This window comes from Akebia trifoliata, chromosome 2 (assembly GCF_017979445.1).
Source record: "Akebia trifoliata isolate Shusen 1 chromosome 2, ASM1797944v1, whole genome shotgun sequence".
Lineage (NCBI taxonomy): Eukaryota > Viridiplantae > Streptophyta > Magnoliopsida > Ranunculales > Lardizabalaceae > Akebia > Akebia trifoliata.
The window spans coordinates 26,657,808-26,679,774 of NC_141376.1; the positions used below are offsets into that span (position 1 = coordinate 26,657,808).

Here is a 21,967-nt window from a genome sequence, read left to right on the forward strand (position 1 = left end):
ACATCGTTCACATCCATAATATAAGGTGTTATCGTAGAAGGAAGGCATAATAAATACTTTTCAAGTACATTGGAACTCGTGTGATGAACCAATATTTTTCGATGAACAAGTAGCTTTTGAACTTTGATTCGAATCATAAGACTGATTCTGAAATAATTTATCTCCAAAGGAAATGACAAGTTTGACATGTTCAAATTTGAAAAGATCTTTCTTTGTAGATGAATCAAACTTTGCACTTCTTATTGATGGATGATCTAGGTTATCCTTTAATGTTCTTCTTTAATTTAGCCTCTTCCAATGATGTTGATTGTGGCTCATGAAATTCTTTTAATTTTTGCAAAAGGCTTCTTTTAAAAGTCTTAGTAGCACCTTCATATGCTTTCATGAACTTCACCACATCAAGAAAGCAATCAAGTTCATCTATTTAATTGTGGTGAGGATATTAGATAATTTCTTCCAACATCGGTGAATGCATTTAAAAGGAATCAGGCAACCCTCAAATTTGTATAATGAGATCTTATTGGCACATGGAAGCCCATGTATACAACATAATATAAACCTACAAGCAAATTCACTATCGACCCAATATATGAAGATCATTTTTTCTCACTAAATATAATGTCAAGTGCCTTTTTGGAGACAAAACCTCTTAGTTCCTTGTACAAGGTCGGTCTAAAATCATGCATAACTATATTTAAGCTTATCTCGAATGACGCTTTAATCTCAGTAAGTTGCAACAAGAGTAATGGGTCGATTACAACCCATGATGTAACAAATGTACCTTGCGATGACCTAAGTTGTCTCTTTAATCTTGATGTGAACTTTTTTGCTTTAGTAGTCGTAGTGTTCCCAAAGTGGAAGCTTCGGTCGGTTTATGCTGCTACAAATGACTCCTTATATGGCGTTGATTAAGAATCTTTCACAAATAGAATAACATCAAGAAATCTGAAGAAAAAAATCATCCTCAAATATTGATAGGTCGCTCTTTGTACTCCCATGCACACTAGGTTAAGACCAACTGGTTGCTTATGAATTTTTCCCAATCTTCCTTTTTCTTGAAACATCTTCTTGGATTTCGCCAATATATTCCTTGATATGTGGTATTGGCATAAGAAGTTTCATGTAGTTAGAAAAACTCTTTTGATCGCATTCATTAAGACAAGTTCTTGGCTTGTCACAATGACTGAAGGAAGCACATTCAGATCTAATAGTGCCCATACATACTTATCATTCTTTTCAACGTCCAAATACACAAATGCAATGGAGAATTTCATTTCCATAGAAGAAACACCAATAATCTTTAGCAATGGCATCTTATATATGTTCATTTTATAAGTGGAATTCATAAGTAAAATGTCTGGGAAGCACTTGCCAAGCTAGATTGACTCCAGATAAGCCCAAAATAAATCTTTAACTCTATATGTACCCTCATCTGTCTTGTGCCACTCCACATACGAAGAATCATATAACTTCTTAAACAAAAATTTCATTTGAGATTTTCCAACCTTCTATGTCATCCTTATTCTAACACAAGCATTATAAATAGTTTCTATAGTAGATGCATCATGCCCATTTTTTTTCTTGATTACTTGAAGGAACTCTCTTGGTTTGACACATGTTTTGGACATTTTTCTTCATGAATACTTTTTCATTGGGAGTGAGCTTCCGATAAAATAATGACCTTCAAAATATTGTGAAATAGGATGGTTGTGGGTACCACAATCCACTTTAACATTCCATTCATTATCTTTTGGCATTTTTATACCTCTCAAAATGAATGGGCACCCACATTTCTTTTTCTCGTTCGATGAGTTGATGTATTATGATCTTTGCCCTTTTTGGGTCCTTTATATTTGCCACGCCTTTGATAACCAAAAAATATTCTAGTAGGATTTAAACTAAATTTTGAAACTAAAATAACAATTCCAACTATCTTGCCAATTTTTCGAACCCATTTGCACAGTTTGTCAAAATTATGAATATCTACAATTCAAAAATATATAAGAAAAAAAAATCAATTTCTCATCAATGAGAAATGTATAGAAAGAAAACTTACAGAATAAATATCTTGTTTATAACAAATGCACAAGTGAAATCTATTAATTCATACAATTCCCCAACAAACTTATGTTGGTCTATGTGTTTGGTGCAATGTTGAATGATATCTTTGGTTGATTCCTACAAATAAATGTTGAAACATTTATAATAAATCAATTTATGACATCCATATAAAAATTCTAAACATCAATTAGCAACAATGGGAAGATAAATCCAGATAGAACCTAAAAAAGAGATAAATCCAATGTAATTGCAATGGAAGAACAAAGAAATTTAATGGCGAGAAGTTAAATTAAGGTAAGAATAAAAACTAACATCTATTTAAAAAAGAAGATAGTATGATTTTGAAAAATCTTAGTCAAAATACTAAGAAAATTAATGAGTTCTTCTTTCGGTTGAGTACTCAAAACCTGGTTAGGTTCATTTTTAGGGTTTGGGAATCTGTAGGATGAAGACGAAGTTGAGTTTTTCACTCGGTATAATTAAGGAGAAATAGGTGGGTGCTTTGAGTAATAACTTAAGGGGTTTTGTGTAATTTCATCTTAAAAAAAAAGATTAGTAGGTGCAAAGCAACATTTTAAAAATCGGATCGAACTGACAGGTCGGACAAGGTTAGACTACACCCACTAACTTCTACAGGTCAAGTCCATTGAAAAAACCCAATTTTATAAAAACCAATTAACCCATCCAGTTGAATTGGTTCAACTGGTGGGATTGGTGAACCGATCGGATTTGTGAAAGGATAGGTTGAATTTTTGAGTGGTTTTTAACATATTCCTCCACAATTTGGTGATTATTTGAGTTGCTCATGTGTTTTGAAATTGATGATACACCCCTTTACCTAAGGTTTACTCTTGTAAACTAATGGAAAGTAGTCTAATTTAATACAATTTTAATTATTTAACCTTATGACTTGTCGCATTGGAGAAATAACATTACAATAATATAGACTTCATGTCCGAATCAAATCAAAACACATAAAATAAAATTTAAAAATATATGTATTTATTTTTACTTGATCTATGCGACTTTTAAATTCCAATTCAAAGCTTATAGTGAAAAAGTCTCTCTTAAATTTCAAAGGTTAAAATTATCTTTTTAATTATTTTAAATTCTTAAAATATCTACATTTGTATAATAAATAAATAAATAAAGCTTATAATTTATTCACAAGGCATTGATCCATGTTTTTAAGGTTAAATAATTAGATTTTCCTTTTGGAAAACAATCCATAAATTTAATTAATATCATATTTTGGGTCCAATCAGATTGTCCTACCGGTCAGTTATACGGGTCAACGACGGGTACGGTTTTTAAAACGTTGGACACTTGACAGTAAAACGCTGTTAATAAGAGTGGAGGTGGAAGGAAAGAACATCGAAGAAGAAAATAGTGGAAATGTACCCATCTCCTCATCCCAATAATCAAATGTAGGTTTTCTTTCTCCCTTGGAAATGCCAGAACGAGCGTCACATTTACGAAAATTGTGAGTAAGAGCTCCTCATGGAGAGAATGTTGAAGATGCAGAATATCCAACACTGTCAATGCCTAATCGCTTCGGTCAGTTTCTTTTTCCTCACATTCGATACAAGATTCAACTTTTTTTAGGTTCTGTAATTAGGTATCTATTAACGCAATCAAGTTTTTGGTTTATTATTATGGTTCGAATTTTTGTTGATTTTTTTTCTCTTAATGAGTATAATTTAATAGATTTAGATCTTTGTGTGATCTGATACACCGTGTTTATAATTATGGTTCAAATTTAGGATCTATTCTTTATTTGATTGGATAGGTTCGCTTTTATTAATACAAAAAAAAACCCTTGATTGATAGTTTCCCTTATATAAAACAAATTAAAAAGAAAAAAAAAAACAGAAAAAAAGAAGAAGATTACAATCCAATATTAGGGGATCATTCCAAGTTTTTCATTAGAAAAAGAACAATTATGAAATTACCCAACAAAAGAAACGCCTAAAAATAACGTGATGTCAAAAGATTTAAATCCTAACAAAATGGAAAGAGTCCTCGTTTGAGAATGGAAGGAAAGAAAATGTGCATATGGCATGCATGTGAGAATCGTGCTTGGATGGGGAACTTATCATTCCACCATAGACACGACCTTGTTCTCTAAGGTTGGAAATTCAGAATGTGGGCCGAGAGAGAAGGCCATTGCTCCCATGTAGCATCCTTTAGGGAGGTGGACCAAGACTTAGAAAATAGCCCGATTCGACGTTCCAAACTTGCAAAGGTTTATCTTGAAGATTGCCATCTCTTGTAATTGGCGGTAACTCCTGAACATGAATAGTTGAATCCCTGATCATCTTCTTTAAGAAATATACCTGAAATACATTATGTATTTTTGAAAATGATGATAACTCAAGCTTGTATGCAATTGGCCCCACTTTTGTAATATACACATAGGCCCATAAAATCGAGGTGATGGATTCAAATTCATGGGCATTGCCAACAAGGATTGACAACATGGTTGGAGGCACAAGAGAATTTGACTGCCCTCATCAAACTTGTGTTTGCAGCAATGCTCGTCAAGTTGTTTCTTCATAAGATTTTGGGCGAATACCAAGTTATCTAGAAGAAATTGTAAGCTTGTACCATGAGAAAGAAGTTCAAGGGATACCTTTTTTTTTATAGAGCACCCGACTAATCCCACGAGGCACGCATGTCACCCCTTCAACACATACCAAGTGTATTGGGATAAATACCAAGGGGCGACCACTATGGGGGGGAGGAATCGAACTCAGGACCTCCGCTTCTTGAGGCGTAGTCCAGGCCATCTCACCAACCTCTTGTTGGTTAAAAGGATGGATACTTGTGATGTTCAATGTTGTTGAAGGACATGTGATTTTTCACATCACATATGTTGTGGCATATTGAAAAAAAATTATTTGGGCTTAGACACATAGCTCAGTTGGTTTTACACATTGCAAAGCAAATTTGAGGTTGTGGGTTCCAGCTTACCTAGCAAAAAAAAATTATTTAAAAAAGTAAAAAAAAATTAAAAAATAAGAAAAAAAATTAAATTACCACAAACCTAGAACAAATATATTTGTTAAATTTTATTCCCAATCTGAATTTAGTTTATTACATTTGCAGATTTAACAAGTATGCAAGAATTTGGAAAACAAAAACATCAAAGCTTTATTGATTATCATTTATAACAGATTTCAAATTAGAATTACAATTTACAATCTATATTGATACTTGTAATGTATACATTTACTTTTTTTTATAAGCAAAATTCATTGAGAAATGTTCAAGATAACCAACAACCAGGGGCGGAGCCAGGATTTTCTTGTAGTGGGGGCAAACTATGATTAGTTGTATATTTGAAGAACTTGAATGGAGGGAGGTGAGGGTGTGGGGGCAAATGGAGAGAGAGATGAGGGAGTGAGGGCAAATGGGACATGTAATTAGTTGAAATTATAGGGGTGTCTCAAAGTTTTGTGGGGGCAGTTGCCCCCACCAGCTCCTTACTAGCTCCGCCCCTGCCAACAACATACTAGAGAGAAAAAACAAACTATGAATCAGTCGAAATACAACACATCTATCACAACGAAATTTGAAATCTTTAAAGAAGACCACTCTAAACTCCTTAAAAACTTTACACCAAAAAACTAAAAGACTCATGAATGATAAGCATAAGCCTTGATCTGATTGTCGCCTCCCATCGAACACCCAATTGTTCCTCTCTTTCAAAATAACCCAACAAACCATAGGAGTAAAAGTCCAAAGCAACCACTTTGCTTCTCAAAACTAGCTTCCCAACTAGTCCACATTTGTAACAGCTCGAAACCGATTTAGGCAAATAGCCCACAATACCAAACATAACATACAAGCATTTGGTCTGCAAACACCACGTCTCATGAGTTGATCCATGGTTGTAATTCTTCCAAACCCTGCACACCACACAAAGAATGCCACATGGGAAGGAACCTTTGCCCTCCACACATTCACCCCTGAATCAACCACACATCGAACCAAAGAGTTGTAGAAGGAGTTGACCATAAATACGCTATCTCTATTTTCATACCACACTTTCCCTTCCAAACCATTCAAACTCCGAAGGGACTCTTCTAGTTGAGAGCTTAGGTGCGGCTGAATCCACTTCTCAATCATTAAACCATCTTATGAAGTCCAAGTCCAAGAGTTCATGCCATCAATAACGGACACAAAAGAGGCAAATTGGAGCCCCTTCCTCATAGATACCGCATACAAATCTAGAAATTGAATCATCAGAGGAGGCTCTTCACACAAACAATTCTCGTAGAACAACTCATCCTTAATCTATTGAAGCACATCTCCAATAGCACCACCATTATCGCCGCTTCTGTTTTCTTCCTCATCCAAATCATCTTCTTAAACTTAGATTTTTTTTATGGGTAAGTTGGACTTGAACCCATGACCTCAAAGTTGTTTTGCATTAAACTTAGATTTAATGTTGTTTTGTTTCTTTTTCATCAAATCTCATCAATACCTCGTGCACATCCAAAGATTCTTCAGCTTCATTATCAGCATCATCTTTTTGTATATCACTCTCATCTTGTAGTTGTTGCCTTGATCGTCCTCTTCTTCCTCTTTGACTTGAGCTTTCCCCAAGTGCTAGTGCAAAAGCCATGTGTTCAACTTGTGCTTATTTCAAATCCACTCTTTCAAACATAGGCTCATTCGATAAATTGCTAAGTCTAGTGTAGTCAACACGAGCGCCTTGGTGCACCTCAAGGCGTCTTAATACATGTTAGGCGAGGCAGTTTAAGTGAGGCACATCAAATATTCTACATTCAACTCATCGAGGGTGATAGAAGCATATGAGTTTGACTTATTTTCCTCTATAAAAAGTATTCACATAACCTTTGGTTGTACTGCACAAACACCCATTCATTGAGTTTCTTTTGCTCAAGTTCGATTCCTCTTCTTGGTGTTAATATGTTTCAACGCGTCAATTTATGTAATATTTTCAGCTAAGAATCAAAATTTACTAAACTAAGAATAAATGAACAATAAAATAAAATGGAAAAATTAATTGCCATTTCAAATGTACTTTAGTTGCATTCTCAACCTGATGCATAAACATTAGGTTAAGAATTGTTATGGCCAATCTCCTTAGACACGAAATCCTTCAAAATCGGATCCATTCCATATTGTGCCCACTGATTAACCATATATCATATTTATGTCTGAATGAAAATAAATATTATAAATGAATAAACTATAGTTTTTTCTTTTTATATTTACTTATAGTATTCGTTCCTCTATGCATGATGACAATCTTCCTTTCGAAAATCCATTTGTAGTTAAGGGCTGAGCCAGGATTTTGGCCAAATGGGGGCAACTAAGAATAGAACAAATTTGTGGGGGCAACTTATAGTGAAAAAATTATTTTGCGGGGGCAACTAAGAGTGGAAAAAAAAAGTGTGAGGGCAATAGTGGTGGATTTTTTTTATCCGCCTCTAAAATCTATTGGAATAGCTCATTAATCTATAGACTTTTAAAATTCTTGTGGGGGCAAGTGCTCCCCCTATAAATCCACCCCGGTTTGTAGTTCATGTAGCGATCTAACTACGTTGATATATTTTCCTTTTCCTAAGTTGTAACCATTCATTCTAAGGCATCAAGGAATCCAACGATATGTGTGGAATCCACCTTACCCTGATTGACGGATTGGAATTATATAATTGGATCAAGAATATAAGCAATTAAATACAATGGAGATGACATTTAGCTGCCCCATCTCTTATTTATATTTTCTATTAAATTTTCATGAGTCTTTTCTCAATATAAGTAATTTTTAGTTTTGCTTTTTTCCATATAATTACAAATATATTTTATTTATGGTTGCTCATCCCTATCCACCAATCTCAAGATTGTTCTTATTGGTACAATAATCCTTGGTGCCTTAGAGAATAGAGACACTCGCTCAAAATTGGGAAACATAGTTCGGGCAACCATCTTCCCCTTCGTCCTTCTTTATTGAAGGTCCATTGTTTTTTATTAGTGTTTTCAGAGGCACTTAAGGCGTAAGCCTTGAGATGCACCAAAAGGGTGCCGAGGTGTAAGGGTGAGATGACCAAACATCCAAGGCATGGTTGAGGCTTATAAAAGGCATACACCTCAACTGAGGCATGACTAAGGCGCAAGTATTTTTGCTGAGGCATAAGCCTTAATTGTAAAGCAATTTTTTTTTAAAATTTCATTTAAGTATCTTTAAATACCTATACTTTCAATTCTACTAAGCAAGTTGTTATGGATGTTGTTGAAAATGATACGATATGATCAAATCAAGAAGAAGATGATATGGAGTATGGATGTTGTAGAAGCATTTTATATGGTAGAAGATTGAAAGTGATTGGGTCTTGAGATTATTTTTTAGTGGTGGACATGAACTTTTTAATTTTATTTATTATAATGATGGAGCGTGGACATGCTTAGTATTGAGTATTGGCTATCGACTCTTAATTATAGGGGATTGGAACTTGAATTTGAATATTGGGATTGAAACTTCAAATTTTAAAATTAGAAATCTATATTTTTTTATCTAATTTTTTATTATTTTTAATTTAAATCATTTATATATTTTATACTATTTATTTAAAAAAATTTCAAGCGCATGAGGCTTATGCCTTACGCTTTGAGGCTTATGCCTTACGCTTTGAGACTTACACTTCGAGGCACTAAAGATCCCAATGCCTTGCCTCATGCCTTAGTGTCTAAAAGCATTGGTTTTGATCATTCTATATTATGAAGATTCTAAAATTCAGTTTTTTCCCCATATAAGCTTTGTATTGTCAAAATGGTTGCAAAACAAGTGATTTCAAGGTGAAGTAAATTTTCATTTACATTTTTCCTCATTCTTAGCAATAGTAATGCATGCATATATGCATAAACTACTATTTCTTTTACATTTGCAATTGTAGTAATTCACTTGTTTGTTTTATCAACAAAAATGTGTAAATGGTAAATTATAACAAGTCTCGCAGTAGAAAACTTGGCAATGCAAGTTGCATTACATTTGGCATTATTGAATAGGGAAAAAGGATTACTAAGATACAAATGCTAAATTTTGTGGTAAATGAGATATACCATAGATATTGGTATTGTTTTGAGTATGGGGTTGGGGCTGGGAGTCTTTCTTATGCCAACTCTTTCTGTTTCTGTAAGTATTTTGGGGTTATCCTTGTCTCTTTTGTACTATTTGAATTATTTTTACTTTATTTTTTTAATAATTAAATTTGTATTCTTACTTATTTGTAAATGGAAAAAAATAAGAAGAAAAAAGACTAAATGACGTGTTCGAGACTAACATGGGATGCTTGAAAGACCATATGTATTTTTGTAGAATTATTACAACTTATGTATTTATGTAGAATTATGGTAACAAGAAGTGAAAGAAGCTCTAGCTAAGATGAAGACATGAAAGACCATGACACTGTATACTATTGCAATACTGGTGTGGAAACGCATGTAAGAAATTGAATTTTTCTTGGTTTATTAAATTGTTCAACACTATGTCAATATCATAATGGGGGCTTCCCACACAGTCATATATATATATATATATGAATGTGTGTGTGTGTGTGTGTGTGGTTGATAACCTAGGAAATATAAGTAGATTATGATATTAAAAAACTATTGTTTTAGTTAACAACTTAATAAATTAGTATCTAGAGGATGGAATGCATGAACTCTGTTTTAGAAATTATTTATAGAAAACCATTAAAATGAGGGGTGATGCTATAATGTCGGAATTTATCAATCTGGCGTAGCAAAATAACCCACCCTAAAAGTGTCATGTCGTTGCTAACATAACTTGAAATTAATAAGAGATTGTTGAAGCAACAAATATGAGTTGAGACCCTCTATCTACTGATTCTCTCTTTCAACCTACAAGCAATGTATTAAATTTCAGTTTCGGTATATTTCGATCAACTTGGAAATTGAAATCTATCGTTGAAATATTTTGACTAGTGTGGAAATAAATAGAATCTTCATGGAAATGACGGAAATATTAAAGAGCTTTTATTGGAATCATAGTCACCAAAGTCTCCGACTTATTGAAAAAGTTGCGATTAAATTGTGTCTTTTTTCCTTCCTGATTTAATCACGACTTTTTTTAATATTACGTGACTCTTATTAACTTCGCGATTAAATCACGAACTTCATGATTAAATCACAAATAATGCGTAAAATAACGAGGATGCAAATGAGAATGACATTGATTTGATATTTTTGATGTGTTAATGAATCCTAGTTTGGACACATGATTGTGGTCTATTTTATATTTTGAATAGTATAAACCTTGAATATGTTGTGAATCCGTGGTTACTTGTTGTGGATGGATGCATAAATGATATCAACATGGGAATTCTTGATTTATCATTCTAGTTTAATATGTAACTTGATGATTTAATATGAAAACACCCGCTAGGAACGATTACATAGCCCTAAGCTAGCTCGATTTTTTCCTGACTTTTTTTCTGATGTTTCCCGATTTTACTGAATTTTCCCCTTGCTGATTTATTCCTGAACCCCGACTTGGTGACTATGATTGGAGTTGTAGGTAATAATAAAACTGATATGAAATAATGAAAACATATACTCACTGGTCATAAATTACAATAAACAGCCATATTGAGTATGGAAATGAAATTTATGGCTTTCTGCTACACATTTGCGCTAATATTTGAAAGCTAGACAGTCAAAAACAATAATATTCTGCATGGAAATGAGAATGATAGTGTTAGACTAACTACATTCACTTTCACATCAAAACACTTGTAATGAATAATATTACGCATTAACAAATTGTTATACTTTATTTTTTGAAATATTTATGAATATATTATTAGTATATGAGAATACTTAGAACATGGGTGGTTGTGTGTGCGTTGAAGAACACTCAATATGCTTAGCATAATCAAACTAAGATGATATATTTACCTCTAACTAATAATAATTTGTTTCTTACAATGAATAGATATTATGAGCAATTTATAAGTCCTTTCTACGAGCAATTTATATTTTTGTTATTTCACGATTTTCATTATTAATTTTAGAATTTATTTTTTCAAACACAAAAAAAATACTTCAGCCAAATTTTATTGTGTGGCGAAATATTTCCATCGAAGTCTTACGTTTTTATGCATGAAAATTTTGTTTTTTTCTGTTGAAATTTACCTTTCACAGAAATATTTTGGGAAATTAATAGTGATTTTGACAAATATATATAAAAGGAAACATTTGTTAAATTTCTTGTCAAGCCTTGTGGAAATGTAAATATTTTGATACATTCCGTGGAATGTGGATACATGTCAAGATTTAATACTATTCTGCTAGGTTTAATTAACTTAATAAGTTCTTGTACTAGGCCCCATGCTTTTGTTCATCACTCTTACTACAACATTATTTGTTCTAACCGATTGATCTATTCCTTTAGAGCTTGAATGAATGATTCATCTTTAGCTTTCATGAGAATTTGCCTCGGATTTATCTTAGAAAATGTGACAATTTCTCTTAAGCCATGCACTCGAAAAAAGAAGCAATCATGATGATCATCTATACCTTATCCCAATTCCTAGGTCACAACATGAATTCTATTTCTCCATATAACTCTATCATGAACCATACCTTCGGTCCGTATGTGTTCCTTCATGTTTATTCTTCATTTCTTAATTCTTACTGCTTCCTTCTGTTTCATTCTCGGACTTCCTCTTGTCCTTTTAGAGACTTCGAGTTGCACCAAAGTTCTTCTCATTTATGGTGTTATCGATCTTCTTTTCAAATGCCTAGACCGCATCAAATACATTTATTTACTCTCCAATAGGAGCTGCTTCTAAATGTTGTCCTATATACTCATTTCTTATTTTGTCTATAACAAGAAATAGACAAACAAGTCCAATTTTTCCTGGAATGCCTAAGCTATGCAACTATACCAAAAGTAATTGGCACCACAATTTCCTGGAAAACAAGTATCTTATAAATAGACTGTTAACAATTCCATCAGTCGGTACATGAAAACTTAGAAACAAAATAAATAGAAAGCTGATCAAAATAAATTTCTATTTGGATCATCATTTGTTTTTGAGTAGTGTGCAAACAGCCAAACATAGGTGGTTGAAATTATGAATGAGAAAATACAATGTATAAGAGAATGACAACCATAACGCCATCCACATTTAACCATGTGTGTGTAGGTGTGTCTGTAAGAATGACTTGAAATCCAGGACACTGCCTTGGTTAACCATTACATCATTCACCTTCAAACATGACGTTGTGTGTGTGTGTGAAAGAATGACAAGGAATCCAGGGTACTGCCTTGGTTAAATGTAACGCTACAATGACATCTCAACCCTCAAGCAGTGCCTTTGATTCTCGTCATGTTGGTATGGAATCCCAAGGTTGTGGCACGACCATCCACATATATTCTAGAAATTGTGACAACCATGTTATTCAACGGTTTAGGTGATAGATCCACATCCAACTTTCTTATTTTCAAATATGATATACATCAATGATTGGAAAGGAAGCTTACAAGTCAAAAAACTATTTACACACACATGCGCGCACATACCTGTAATTTGCAATTCTTACCTATGAATGTTTTGAACCTGTGCACGCACGCGCGCACACACACACACACACACACACACACACACACACACATGCACAAACGCACGCATGCAAACACGCACACCCATATGCCCGCACGCACCCACCCCCACCGGCACACCCCCACCCCCACCCCACCCACCCCCGCCCACACGCACGCACGCACCCACACACACACACACATGAATGTGTATATATGCTTTAAAATAAATTGTTTTGAGTTGGTCTCTTTCAAATTATTATATTTAAAATTATTAAAATGAGAGGTATGCTAGCATGTCGAGATTTATTGATATGGGTACTGCGATGCGTATCTGACATGGAAAAACTGCCCTAATTGTGTCAGGTCGTTAACCTAGCTTGAACTTGTGAGAGGTGGTTGGACTTAAGACTGCTTGTTTGTAGATTGTCTATTTCAACCTACTAGGTTTAATTAACTTGGTAATTTCTGGCACTAGGCATGATGCCCTTCATCCCTCGCTCACTTTATTATATGTATTCCAACTGATTGATCTGTTGTTTTAGAGCTTGAATGGAATCATCAATCTTAGCTTTGCAAAGGTAGCATAAAATACACAATGACATAATATCTTGCAAAGTAAATTGATCAAAAGCCAGAATTTCGTCTAGGGTAGTGAACCAAATGAAATAATCCACCTTGGTTGGAACTCTGAATTGCCAAATAGTGGATGCCATAAAACCAGGAATATGAGAGTGTATATGAGTGGTCAAAAGATCTACCAGACTAACTAGGGAAAAATGAAATGAAAAAACTACTGATAAGAGTAACTAGTTATTTAACTGGTGATCATTAAAATTCTTCTTGAAGCCGAAGTCCAATGACAAGAAACTATTACTCCACACCATGTAGTCTTTAATAGCCTTTTCTCCCTTAGAAATGGATAACAAATCAATAAACTGAACTCTGAGTTGCACATTCCCATACCAATGGTCCTCCCAGAACTGAATCCTATTCCCTTTGCTTACTTTGAAGTTCATGTTCTTCCTAAATTCAGGGCAAGTCTCTTTGGATGGCCCTCTAGACTCTCTGCACCCATAAGATGATTTAACCTTCTTATTCTCCCACCAAAATGCTTACATTGGCCAAGGGAAACTTTGAGTTCTATTTTTTTCATTACACAAGAAATCGCAAGTGAGCTTATTAATTTTTTTCTCTACAGATTTCTGAACGGAGAAAAGGGAAAGAAAGTATATGGTAATTTTCGAGAGCACACATTTAATTATTGTCATCATAACTTCCTTTGAAAGGAAGCTGACTGTCATCTTATACCAATTCTTTTGGTGTTTGGGTCCCAAATTGATCGGTACCTGAACCCATCCTCCAAAGACAACCCGAGGAAAGTGACTCACCGCACAATCCAAAGTAATTTCAAATGCCTTAAAGTTAGATACTAATGGATCCCAATGACTATGATCTACTTGCTTCACTTTTGAATGAAATAGAATGGAGATTAATTATTTTGGTTGCTTGCTAAGAGGTGAGACTCCTCTATTATCTTGTTTGAGACTCCATTAAAAAAAAAATGCATGGTTTTGATTCCATAAGTGATGAGGTTCTACTTGTTTACAATGATCCACCTTATGTGTCTTGACAAACAGAATTATCGAAACCCTCCCCCCCGTCCAAAAAAAAAAATGTGTACATCTTCATCCAACCACAAATTCTAACCGTAGTCCCATCTAAATGTTAAATTGAATGGATAAAAATCTAAATCCTTCTTCCAGCCTTTCGTAATTAAAATCCATTGTCCTGCATCAGTAGGGCCTGGGTTGGGTGGTCTGAAGCTTGGGTTGGCTCCTACTCGTGTTGCAACCCTATCATAATTTGGGAACTTAAAGATATAATAGTGTTGGGTCAAGGATTTCGGGTGTTTTGGAAAACAACAGTACGAGATAGATAAACAGACATCACAACTACAATGGGTAGTGAGATAAGTTGATTAAGTAGCACAATTGAGGGAGACACAACACCAATGAATGGAAAAATCTTGTCAAAGCCGTGACATTACCCCCCACAAAGTAGTGAACCACCATTAAATAGTTCTTTATCTATAATTAGAAACAAGGGAAAACATGTGGGTTTATCTCTAGTCCAGCTTAACACCCACCCAAAAGAAAAAAAATATACTTTTTTTAGCATTTAACCATGTAGAACTTCCCAAATCATGAATCCTCTATTTGGATTGAATATTGAGATTTTTAGGATTGCAATGAATCCTCTATTTGAATACTGGTGAATCTAAATCAAACAAAATATAGAATACTAAATTATTTTATCCCAACATGAATTCTATTTGTTATATTTACATCTGTTTGCTCTTTTGGAGAGTTTGACTTGCACCAAAGCACTCGTCACTGGTGGTATTATTGATCTTCTTTGTAGATGCCTAAACTGCATCAAATGCATACCCTTACATTATCTCCAATAGAAGCTAATATACTCATTTCTTAATTTGTCTATTACAAGAAATATACAAACAAATCATCAATGTTTTTTTTTGAATGCCTAAGCTATATGACTATACCAATTCCCTTGCCAATGAGTATCTTAGAAATAGGTGGTTAACAATTGTATCGTTCTGGTAAATGGAGACTTAGAAACATACTAAAATAGAATGCTCATCAAAATATTATAAGAATGATTTGTTTGGATCATCATGTATTTTTTTGTTGTGTGCAAACAGTCAGAGATAATCAGAGTGGGCGGAAATCATGGATGAGAAGATAAGACGCACTAGGTAAGCTGCTCCTAGATTGAAGTAGTAAATTTTATTATTATAAATTGGGCCTTTTCAATATTAAAATGTATAGTTCCAATTGAGAAAAGTTGGAACACCACCAAAATTAGTTTAAGTTATAAATATTGCAACAAAAGTATTTAAACACAATCATGGGTCAGGAATGGTAACCCAATTGAGAAAAGAATGGCACTTGGCACTCTCAATAAGTGACTACTACAACTAATTGCCAAAATACATGTATATTTTTTTCTATAGCCTTTTGACTTGTTACCTGTCTTTCCAATCATTGATGTGTATTATATTTGAAAAGAAGAAGAAAGCTGGATGTGGATCCATCACCTAAACTGTTGAATAACATGGTTGTCTCAATTTCTAGAATATATGTAGAATGTCATATGCTACTGTTTGGAGGTACATACAAACATGATAAGAAGCCTAGGCACTGTTTGGGACCCAAGAAGTCATGGTGACGTTCTGGTTAAGCAAGGCAGTACCCTCTATTCCTTGTTATTCTTACACACACATACATACACACGTTGAAGGCGAATGATGTAATGGTTAACCAAAGCAGTACCTGGATTTCTTGTCATTCCTACACACATACACATACACATGACATCATGGTTGAAGGTGAACGATGTTATGGTTGACCTAGGCAATACCTTGTATTCTCATCATTCTTACGCACACATGACATCATGGTTCAAGGCGGATATCGTTATGGTTAACCAAGGCAGTGCTCGGGTTTCTTCACACGCACGTGCAAGCGTGCACTCATCCATACACATCTTATAAGCCTGACTTTGAAGCAGCCAACCCGCTTCAAAATTTTGGGAGAACCCTCCCCTCAACATGACATGTGGCCCATGACATTTTCAAACTAATGACATGCCCCTCGACCTCAGTCTTCCCTAATAGACTAATGAAAAATGACCTCAATGCCCTCGTCGTCACCATTTCATCATCATCTTGTCAAAGAGGTTGAAAATGACTGCTTCTGGGGAAAAAATTCAAGGGTTTTAAGCTCAATGTTTACTAGCTTACAAGAGAAAACCGAGATCAACAGGCATGTCACCAGTTTGAAAGCATAGGGTATCTCAATATTCAAATGTGTCTTGTGGAAGGGTTCCTTACAAATTTTGAAGCGTGTGGGACTCTTCAAAGTTTTTTTTTTTTCCAGTATATAATATGTAAGTACACATGCGAATAGTGCATATAAGATTTAAATAAAACTATCATTGTTATTGGTCTCTTTAAATTATAATGTTTAAAATTGTCTTTTCGGGACACATCAATTCTTCAATGTTAATGAATCGGTTCATTTCCTTGACAGGAACCTGGGATACACAGCTGGGCCTGCAGTAATCTCTCGTGACCAACTGTAGCTTATGTGGATTATTTGGACTCTTTGCATTGCTAATTGAATATTGCAGAGAATTATTCTTTCTTTGTTATTTCAGTTTTCTTTCCTTGGATTGAAAAAAATTACTTGTTTAACAGGTGTCTCAGGTTCCGAAGTCTAATCTTTTAAAATAAGAAGTATCTTTAACTCTGATTTTTGTTGTTATTGGTATTTATGAGAGCTGCTATTGGCACCCCAGCTTTTACTTAGTACACCCCAATTTCTTAAATTATTTCATACCCCAACACTCTTCAAATATTACAATGGCTGGGCTCAAATTATAATCTAATTTATGAGAGCTGCTATTGGCACCCCAATCATGACTTATTACAGCCCAATTTCTTAAATTATTTATCGCACCCCCAGTTAAAAATTAAAACATAACAATGGTTGGGCTCAAATTTTAATCCCAACATTACAAAATAGTGTAACACCTTCAAACGATTTCATGAATTGTTTACTAGTATGATTAGGTTTTCTATTGGCACTCCCAACTTTTAGTTATTTTCAACCATTCACTTATTTTCTTATTTCTCTTTATTTGCAATAGGGGTGTAATAAGAAAAAATTGGGGTGTCAATAGTAGCACTCATATTTATTCATCACTTTAAAGGTCTCTCGAGCCAACTCGAGGCAGGGAATACTCGACTCAGAAACATTCGCATTTATTTATCACTTAAAAGCTGAAATTAGTTAAGTAATTTTAAATTTTAATGGTTGTTGGCCTAGTGGAAGGGACTATTTTTCTATACCCACAAGTTTCAAACATCAAATTAAAGGGGATGACTGTTTTTCCTTCCTAGAGATAAAAAATAAAAATAAAGATAAAGAAGCAGATTCATTGTTTGGTGTGCCTTGACCGATGCATTTGTATTAAAAATAATAAAAATAAAAGTAGAAAGAAGATCTTAATTCCCCTACAATTCTTAAAGTGTTCTAGGGGTGACCCCCCTATTAATTAAAATAAAGAAAACAACAAATGTGATTAGTTTAGATCTGTAAGTTATCTCCATTTTGGAAATGTTTTTGTGAGGTTTCGCAGTATAGATGACATTGAGAAACAACCATCAACTATACTCAAAATGAATCAAATTTCGTAAATAACATATAGGAAGAAAATATTTTTTTCCCTTTTTTTTTTCTTTGATTCAAGGCAAGTGAGATTAATGGTCAGTAATTAATTGATGAAAGAGGGTTTTGAATCTAAGTTGTGGTATTAACACTTAAAGATTTTAACCAACTTAATTCAAATTGGTTCAAAGGAGATCTGTATTTCGTGAAACCAAAATAATTGAGGACCTCGATAAATGTTAGAATCCAAACTAGTCGACACTGGCAGCTCACCAACTTTTCTAATCAAATTAATTCAAGGTTCTCGATCGTTCCCCCCTTTGTGTTGTCCATTGGATTCGACATAATTTATGTGATTAAATTGAACAATTAGCTCCAAGTGGGGCTGTGGGGGGACTTAGTAGGTTATTCAACTAACAATGTATTATATCAAAAGTTTCTAGGTGTAATGTAGGATGAAACTTTCCACCTAAAATGTTGAACTTTTGAATGTATTATTACCAAAAAGTCTAATTATTAAACGTTTTTTTCTTCTAAATAGACAGAGGTAGGTCATACTAATCCTATGAGTATGATATTTTTATTTTGGTGCCACGTGTCGTGTAAAGAGTGGTTGTATCGTGATTTGACATGTGTGGGTGATGTTGTACACTTGCATGGCGTATGAGTTACGTGCACATTCATGAGGAGAGGTCATGCCCATCAAAAAGCACAAACATCTAAAGAAAATAAAACAAAAATAAATAATAAATAAATAAAGAATATTGTTCGAACGTATCTTACCTACTTAAAAGTCCATATAGGATGAGAAATTGTCAAACTTGGAGGTCCCCCAAAAGACTTATTTATAAGGCCTAGGGACTCGAGAGAATGAAGTTATATAAAATATGAAAACACTCACCTTAAACTAAAGGTTGAAGACTCTCCATCAAATGAGGGGTTGGGATGTGGAAATATTCTAAGAAATTCCAAAAATCTATCCTTTCAAATTCTTAATCCTTAGAAAATTGAAATCAGTCTCTAGAAATTTGTGTTATCATGTGTTTAGGACAAAATGGGTCATACTTTACTTGGAATTCGAGTGATTTGAAAATTAAATTTAACGAATTTGAATCCCAAAAATAAATTTAAATCAGAAAATAGATTGAATACAGTTATATATCATTTGACCAGACTCAGATTTAGGTAAAATCTGAATCTTTAAAATGGGAGCAAATTCTTTGTAACGTGATTATCATATAGTGCTCTATAGCTCTTATCAACATTTGAACGTGTCCACGTCATCAAGATGGTTGCATCAAATTGTTTAAATTTAAGAGTTATGTGATTGTTCTGATAAATTTGGGGGTCTACTCAAAACCGATTGGTAATGAGTGGAGAATCCTAAGAACTTATAAGGAGAGAGACAAGGTAATTTGTGTTCGATGTGAGACTAAACTCAACACACACCTGCACGTGTAAGCCATACTAAGACAAAAACACATGGAATTATAAACTGGGTGACATGGAGGAGAGAAAGGCCTGAATTCTGGTACCATACGATAAGTTTGGGGGTCTAACTCAAAGTCGATTTTCAAACGATGGGATAAGCCCATGAACTTTTACATGGTATCAGAGTAAGTAATCACAGGGATACAGGAAACACGTTACACATGAGGGAAAGTGTAAGAGATAATCCCACATCGCCTGATTATCATAACCTTGGGTTGTACATAAATCTGGTGCATCCTCATCTTACAAGTTGATCTTGTGAGGTTCAGTAAGACCCATGGACTTCTATGTGTCCATTTTCAATACTTGATTAAAATAAAATAAAAAAAAATTTCAAAAAAAAAAAATTGCTTTAAACCATGAATCCGAGAGGACCATGTTATTATTTTAAAACAAATACAATTTTAGTGGATATGATTTTCTTTTCGCTAACTGAGCAAAAACTTGAAATTAGAACTGGTAGGAAATTACAAAGGGCATGCTCTCATTTTACAAGCCGAATGTGAGGGATATCTCCCATAAAACATTGCTTTAGTGACACAATTTTAATGAATATAAAATGATTCAAATATATTTTAAGTTAGTAAGATTTGAATCGGATCCGCATACGTATCTGATTAAATATAAAAGAATTGAGGTCCAATCCAATCAATTTTTTTTATGTCATGCGTGTGTGTTTGATGTTGAGTCTCAAACGTGGGGTGGTTTGATGTTAGAAAATTCTTTTTAAGATATAATATAATTTTATATGAGGTGACAGTCGTGTTACTTCAACCTCTGATTTCTCAGGGAATAATAATAATAATTAATTAATTAATTAATTAATTAAATAAAATATTAATAAATTCATCTACTACAACGTGCTTTTAATAAAATCTTGACTTTGATTCGTGTGATGCCACGTGTCGATCATAAAGTCATGAATGATAGCCAAAGGCCAAGGGTGATGAGATCATCTTTGACTAATTAAAAGTTAAAAACATAAAACAATGGTCTTATGGTCACGCTCACACACACATAATTGTGATATTATAAAACACCCAGATTTCTAGTTTCTTGCAGTTTACGTGTTGGTGACTTTCACAAGTTCTAAACCACAGCTGTTCCTCGGGATTCACAACTTTGCTTTTTCTTTTTGTAAGGTTTTGGTGGTTTCCAACCTTGCCAAGCAATTATTTTACAAATGTATTAATTAGTCTTGTTGAAAACGAGAGACTATGGGGGCTCCACCACCACCACACCTCTCTCTCTCTCTCCACCGTTGCTGTTATCTCCGAGCAATGTGGTTGTTATTTGTTAACATGAACATGCAAATTGATCTTCATGACATTGAGAAAATGTCAGTAACATCGATAATAATACTTCTGATTTTTTATTACCTAAACACAAAATAATAAATGTAAGTATATATGATCCCTTTCCACTGTCAACTTTAGGGAGTCAACGCAGAGCCAATAGTTTACCCTATATGGGTTAGAAGTTTCAGAATGAGCTTCTTTTTTTTTTTTGCGAGGATGATCTTTATGATGAGGAGATCATCCTCAAAAAAATGTAAATAAAACTAAAACTTCTAAGTCATATATGAGAAAACATTGACTCCCTAAGCGTTGGATCCCAAAAGCTACTCACTAGGGATGTACAAATTACCCATTACCCGAAAATTGAACTGAAATCGAAAAGTTTCGATCTAGGTTCGATTTCCATCCCTGAAAATTGGATCGAATTTGAACTGAACTGATATTATGTTTATTTTTATTAATAGTATCACAAATTCTTTGTCAGCAAGGTGGTAAGACGTGGTTGTTCTGCAATGTCTTTGGTTTGACTCCCTTAGAATCCAATTTGTTTGTTTTTTTTTTTTTTTTAAATATATTTCAAAATCATATATTTGAATTTCGATTCTACCTTATCCCGAATCGGAATCAAAAAAATCGATTCGGTCTTGGTTTCGGTTCTAACCGTCAGATGAAAACCTGAAATACTTCGGTTCGATTTACCTTGACCGAACTCAAAAATTTTAGTTCGGTTCAGGTATACCCGAATGTACATCCCTAATACACACAGACACACACACACACACACACATATATATATATATAGGGTCGGGCTCCGTAGACACATAAAGCTACAACGTTTTTGTCTTATATGGTTAAAAAGGCTCGAAATGGGCTGATTTTTGTGAGGATGATCTCTATGGTGAGGGGATCATCCTTGCAAAAAATCGTCTCATTCCAAAACTTCTAACCCTATCAAAAATGGTTTACAAAAATTGGACAGTCTAAAATTTTTCAACTTGTAAACATGGGGTTAAAAGTTTCATAATGAGCTGATTTTTGGCAAGGATGATCTTCTCACCATAGAGATCATCCTCACAAAAAATCAGCCCATTCCAAACATTTTTGCCCATATAAGACAAAACACGTTGTAGCTGTATGAGTAGCTTTATGTGTATATGGATCTTGATCCATATATATATGCGTCAAGTTCCGTAGACACATAAAGCTATTCATAAAGCTATAATGTTTTTGTCTTATATGGTTAAAAAGATTCGGAATAGGCTGAT

General features: G+C 34.0%; 1 long non-coding RNA gene across 1 annotated transcript; it reads left to right on the forward strand.

Annotated features, from left to right (window-relative positions):
• The first annotated feature begins 3,369 nt into the window (after positions 1 to 3,369).
• LOC147409998 (uncharacterized) lies at positions 3,370 to 16,995 on the forward strand. The gene is made up of 3 exons (XR_015175561.1): positions 3,370 to 3,618; positions 15,384 to 15,437; positions 16,774 to 16,995. It is a non-coding gene; the product is annotated as an uncharacterized LOC147409998 (long non-coding RNA).
• Positions 16,996 to 21,967: the final 4,972 nt, after the last annotated feature.